Below are 7055 nucleotides of genomic sequence, written 5' to 3'. Positions count from 1 at the left end.
TGCCAAGCCGGTGGTCCGAAGTTTGAATCCCGGCTAGGCCAACGCGGAATCAGAAGAATTTATTTCTGGTGATAGAAATTTATTTCTCGATTTAGTGTGGTTCGGATCCCACAATAAAACATGTAGGTCCCATGGTGCTATGGGGACCAATTGATTACCTAGCACCATCAGTAAAAATATCTAATCCTTCGGGCCAGCAGCCCTAAGGAGAGCTGGTTAATAAAGCAATGCCAGTGGTCTGGTAAAACTAAGATATACTTATTTAGGGAGTTGGGCGTTTGGCTATTATAGCTCTTGTTCTAATAGCGTCCATATTTACATACATTTTCCTTACTATAACCAAAATTACCCTAATGTCGTCTACTCCATCTTCTTCTTTTCTTTAGCTTATTCCCCGGTCGGAGTCGCTGTTTTTAATGAGTCTTTTCCAGCTTTTTTTTTTTTTTTATGTCTTGAATGGCTCATTCCATAATTGATTTCGGACAATGTTTTATTGACAGATTTCTTTCCTGACTTCAGCCTCCCTATTTATCGGGACTTGGGGTTGCCACTGAACGTATTATATAGATAATAAATTTCTTAACCATTGTTGATTCATTCTTCCAGTTGCAAAAAAGAAAAAAAAAACAGCTTTAGTCGAGAACGTGAGAAAATAACATCTTTTAATTAAGAAACTTCAGAAAATAACAATTGTTTTACGTGAGAACTTCAGAATATAACAATATCCTTTATTTGAGAATTTAATAGATTAATAAAATAACAGATGTTCTTCTTTAGAACTTGAGATAATAACTAAATCTCTTCCTTGAGAACTTGATCAAATAAGTAAATCTGTTACTTGAGAACTTGAGGAAATGAAAAAATATTAACTTGATAAAATAAGAAACATTAACTTGGAAAAAAAATAGAACTTGAGAAAATAAAGAAAATCATTCTCAGAATTTGAGATAAGAAATCTCTTACTTAAGAACTTGAGAAAATAAAAAAAAATAACTTGAGAAAATCTTAAAAATTTAACTTTGAGAAAATAAAAAAACATTATTTGAATTTTTTTTTTTTTAACGTGAGAAAATAAAATCTGCTTAACTCAAAAACTTGGGAGAATACTTCCCTGGAATGACCACAGAAGCCCGCCATGGCGGACCTCATTCCTCGTGGTCAGTGAACATTTATATAAGATTGCCCATAATTGTAGACATCGCGTGTCTGCCGGCACATTATGACAAACACTTGCGCAGCACCATCTTGCCGCCAACTGACTGTTTAACCTTCTAGAACGAAATTAATAGTCATATTTAAGAAGACTTCTCTTCGTGTTTAAAGAACACTATTTTTACCGCGTCCCTGTCGGGGTAGAAATGGAGGTGCCACTTCGTTTATTTAGGAAGGGGGTTGTGGGGATTGAGAGAGCTTGATGTCATGCGTAATTTGTTCATCAGTCTGGTACGTAACTCTGCGTGATGAATGTATTGTTTTTGTCTCGCTCTTGCTCTGAGTTTTCGTCAGCTAACTTTTTTTTCCACTTTCCTCTGCTCCTAGAGAGAGAGAGAGAGAGAGAGAGAGAGAGAGAGAAGAGAGTGAGATGATCCACTACTCCCTTTCAAACGAGCAATTGAATTCCGCCCAATTTGACCTAAGAAACGAGACAAAAAATGAACGTTAATTAGCAACCTTCTCAGACTGAACTAGGATCTCTGTGAATGAAGGAGATTACATCCTTTTTCTAGGCCACACGAATTATCCTACGTGAAAGGACTACGGAGTGGAGTTAAGTGTTCTGTTTGTGCTCTTCATACAAAAGCTTTGTGGCCTTAATATTCACATTTGCCCAAAGACCTTGTTTTACCATTTTAACACCACCTCTTCCAAAATATGTGACGTTTAATCACTTGCAATGTTGCAATGTCATAATCCGCATAAGACAGTGTTGAGTTTTGCAGATGATGACCAAAATAAAAAGTTCCAATGACTTATTCAGGAAATGTTGTGAGATTTGAAATGAATGCAGTTTTAAGTGGCAATTAACAGCCGCTCTGAAAGTGAACACTCGTTCTGTTTATAAAATAAACATGAGATCCTTTGTATGTATATATGTATATATATACATATATATATATATATATATATATATATATATATATATATATATGTGTGTGTGTGTGTGTGTGTTTATTATATATATATATATATATATATATATATTATATATATATAGATATATAATATATATGGTATATATATATATGTATATATATGTATATATATATATATATAATATATATATATATATATATATATACTATATATATATATATATATATATATATATCTATATATATATATATATATATATATATAATATATATATATATATATATAGAGAGAGAGAGAGAGAGAGAGAGAGAGAGAGAGAGAGAGAGAGAGAGAGAGAGAGAGAGAGAGAGTCCTTTAAAGTTAATTGTCATTATGCTGGTAATGACATAATATAAATATGTCCTCACGATTATTTATGCATTTAAGTGACCTCTCCCAGTTTCCAGGTAACCAGCTAGCATTTTTGAGTCATGCATCCTTTCCTCTTCAACTTATTTCGTTTCTGAAGGTGCACTGTAGATGCTTAACTGAGAAAGGGTGTATGGGAAGAATGCCCTTATTTCTTACAGCTGTCTTCGATTTCATTTTTTTTTGTGTCATTATAAGATTAGGCTATATTGTCCCTCCTGGAGCAGGAATTACATTAATAAGTGTAGCTGTTAACGTTAGATAGTCGGTCAAACTCTCGTGATTCTGACATGATCGAAAGTAATAATAATCTCACGTTCAGTCAGACTAACAGTTGTCCTGCAGTCCCTTCATATATCTTAATACTTTTATGTCCTTTCATTAATTTTATCATAATACCTTTTGTCCCAGATGTAAAGAGTGAGAAATACAATAATTCAACGACTTTTTAAAGAAACTAATTTAGGTCATACCATTTGAAAAGTTAAGACTAGTCCCCGTAGAGTTTTCTCGATTTTCCCTCTACGCGTTAACAGGAATTGAACATGTCTGGTTTCACACCGTAGGGTTATTTAGGAAGAAAACTAACCGCAGTTGATGATGCAGAATCTAATGTTAACCACTTTCATACGTACAGGTTCGTGAGACTCTGGGGTACAACCGGATTAAGATACTAAATTCGGTGCTGATGTTTGTTAATTGCCGTATTTACTATTCGCTCAAAACAGCCATTAATTTTTTTTTTTTCTAGGGTGGTATACAGATTAGAGAGACAAGATATTCAGTGTTACTCTGCCAGGTCAGGGCCGAGTGTCTTAAGTTAGGTCAGGAAGGTAAGGTCAGGTTAGGTCAGGCCACGGCATTTTAGGAGAGGGTAAGATTTCTCACACCTTCCCGTGTAACCCTACTCTGCATCCGCTCCTAAATTTTTTCTTTAAATCACGAAAAGATTAAAAAAAAAAAAACTTTCAAGGACTAAGAAACATGGCGCCATCGATGCCATGCACCACGGAAATGTATCACGTAATGTAAAAGCAATTTGTCTTGGCACTGGATTTGCTCTGTGTTAACCTGGAGTCTGTTCTCATTGAAAAAAAAAAAAATAAATAAATAAAAACACACATGCTGGAAACAAAAAAGTTATGTAAGAAATGTTACAGCAGATAGAGGATCTATAAATTGGCATATCACGACCTCATAATTATGTATTGATAATAAAAATATTTTATTAAAAAAATCAATTGGAATTAAAGCTATAACAACGAAATTCGCTGTGATTACATTTAGCAAATTGTGTTTTCAATACTCAACCCGCTATTCAACTTTTATCAAAATGAACAAATACCTGCAAAATGGGCAGATGTATCATAAAGACCCTAGCTAACCTATTTAAATATATGATCTCTCTCAAAATAGAAATTTAAGCTCAAAATTAGGAAAATTGTTATATAAATGCCATCAATTCTTCCTTAAAGCTTCAAGCTCCAGTATACACTAAAGAATTTATCCTTTTAGGCTGATTTCATCATTATTTTGCTATTATTATTATTATTATTATTATTATTATTATTATTATTATTATTATTATTATTATTATTATTATGAACAAAAGAAAACTAAACAAAGAACAAGACTTCCTGGCAACGAAATACGATTTTTCTTTTAGAAGTAAAAATTATTTCACCTACCTTTTGAATGTTCTTTGCAAATGCCTATAATCTTTGCCAGCCCAACTTATTATTAACAGGTAAAACTAATAACTTGGGCGAAAAAAAAATCACTGCTATTTTTAGGCGGTATGCCTTTGTGTATTTGTATAGATCTTTGCGAAATATCAATAAAGATGTTGAAATTATCTCAGTACATTATCAGCAAATGTATTCGTATACTCACCATAAACGTCGAAATATTCTTCTTATATGTCGTCACAGGAGAGGAATTTCATACAATTTTTTTTTTACTTTTTCAATTCTTGTTGCCAAGCATTAGATCATACTCAAAATTCCATTGAAGAGAGACGGAAAAACGAAAATTCACTGAACACTCCACACAACTGTTGTTGTTGTTGCAGTAATGTATTTGCGCTATTGCAAATTCTATGGAGAAAGAGCCATTTCCAAGAAGAAGAAGGCACGCACTCAGAGAGAGATATATAGATCCACGGGGCGCCCTCGAGAGTACTAACAGAGACGAGACAGTGTTCCCTCCACAGCGTTCCGACCCAAACTGACCTCGTGCTTCGCACTTACCCAGCCAGTCCCGCGATTCGGAGCGCGGACCCCCAGTAAAGGGCGTGAGTTGACGGCGGTTGTCTTTTAGCGATTTTGTTTTCGCGTCGAACGGCCCCGCGAAGACCGATATCCGCTCTCCTTGTACGACCGAAGAATTGATCGAAATCGTATGAACGATTGTCGTTATCTTTATGATATTCAGAAGCGTCGTTCGTCCTGTAAAATGAACGAAAGTATACGAAACTTGGGCACGGGTGACAATCCCGTCGGCACCGAGAGAGAATGAACGCGATTTGGCACATGGCACCCAAGTCTGGCACAGTTTCTCGTCTCGTTTTCAAGCAGTTTCGTCATTCCGTGTCCTTCCTGCGTCTTTTCGTCGGAAATTAAGCAACATTATAAATAAATCATTCAAATAAGAGAATATCTTAACCCAGAGGTCCTTCAATTTTCGAACACAGGGGCCTCTCGAAGGCAGGACAAAAGGTGCAAGGTCCAGCGATCTCTGTCTCCACCCTGTGTGCAAGTTGGCACTAGGAGAAGCTATTCCTGTCTGTCTGGGTTTTAAGGACGCGAATGCCCTTAGTTTATCTTGAAGGCGTTTCGTCATCCCGGTGACGAACAAATTGAAAGCTAATACACGTCTGCTCTCCATTCTTTAAAGACGGCCATAGAGGAGACGTTATAACTTTTCCTTCCTCCACTTTCCGTCTCTCGCTCATCTCTCTCTTCTGTTCGTCTTTCTCTCTCAACTCTCTCTCTCTTTCCTCTCCTCTCGGCTCTCTCTCTTAGTATCTATCGTTTTACTCTTTTTTTTATACTTGCCACATGTCTGCACTTGAAAACATAACGTGAATGTTCATGTTTTAGGGTTTTTTCCGTTTAAACTTTTTGCAATATGGCTGAGTTTTTCCTCCATTCATCTTAGCAAATTGCATTATACATTAATCCGAAGTATATTGACGCTGAGTAGTTGCTGCTTACTAGAAACTATAGGAAATTAAAAATATGGTAGAATTTCATGCGATATATCATTGTGCTAATTATAGCTGCAGAATGATAGCGAGGTTGCCGAATGAATTTAATTTCCTCGCTTGAGACTAAACGAGAAGGGTTAAGAATCTCTACTGAAGCAATAAAATTCTTTTTTTTTTTCATCTACACCCCTTTAAAAACTCTATTGGCCATACTTACGAGCTTTCATCATTTATCTGCCTCATTTATTGTAATTACGTTTCATAGGGTTTCATTAAATATTCCGTATAACATTAACTCTTACTGAACACTAAATTCTGGTTAACTTTTTAAAAAGTTCATGAAGTTATCAATTGCTCAATAACAGTTTTACCATTTTAATAACACGTACTTACCCAGACAGTGGGTCGTAAGCTTTGCATTTCTTATGTCAAAAGTTAATTAGGGAAGACGTCGATTCAGGAAGCTAACGACATTACGTCACATAGTTATTTTAATAACATACCGTTAATTCCATAATGACATGTAACGTCACAAGGAAGTAGACGGCGCCGAGGTGCAAAAATATATATATATATATATATATATATATATATATATATATATATATATATATATATATATGTGTGTGTGTGTGTGTGTGGTGTGTGTGTGTGTGTGTCCTCCGTGCGCGCGCGAGTCGTGTTCATAAAGTATCCGTAAAATGTATTTGGTCACACACCAAGCTTAAATTTATGGATGAACCACCATCGTTATTCTATATACTTCCTTTTTTATCACACACAAAAAATGAATAGATAAATAAATAAACAAAAATGTGGCACTGATCAACGAACGTAGCGTTGTTCCACAGATGCTTCGTGGGCCCAAAACGTACCTACCGAAAAAAAAAAGAAAAAGGGGGGGGGGGGGGGGGGGGGGGGGGGGGGGGGGTAAGTAGGGTTACCAGTATCGCCGAAGAAATCTCATAAACCGCGCTATCTGCCGCCCTCTGACGCGACTTCTCATTCGGAAGTCTTTCGAAAACGGGGAAATCGTCAGTCGACTCTTTATTCTAGGCCGTTTTATTTACGCCTTGTGCCCTTTTTGATCTTTAAAGACTCGTGTGTCTTTTTTTTTAAGTTTTCCGTAAAGGAAAACTATTTATCTGTCCGCACTTTTCTGGCCACCCTCAGAATTTAAAAACTACTGAAATTAGAGGGCTGCAAATTGGTATCTTGATCAGCCACCCTCCAATCAACAAACATGCCAAATTGCAGCCCTCTAGCCTCAGTATTTTATTTTAGCTTATTTAAGGTTAGAATTAGCCATAATCGTGCGTCTGGCAACGATATAGGGCCCTCAGAA

This window comes from Macrobrachium nipponense, chromosome 6 (assembly GCF_015104395.2).
Source record: "Macrobrachium nipponense isolate FS-2020 chromosome 6, ASM1510439v2, whole genome shotgun sequence".
Taxonomy (NCBI): domain Eukaryota; kingdom Metazoa; phylum Arthropoda; class Malacostraca; order Decapoda; family Palaemonidae; genus Macrobrachium; species Macrobrachium nipponense.
Note: the sequence above shows the minus strand (reverse complement) of the source record.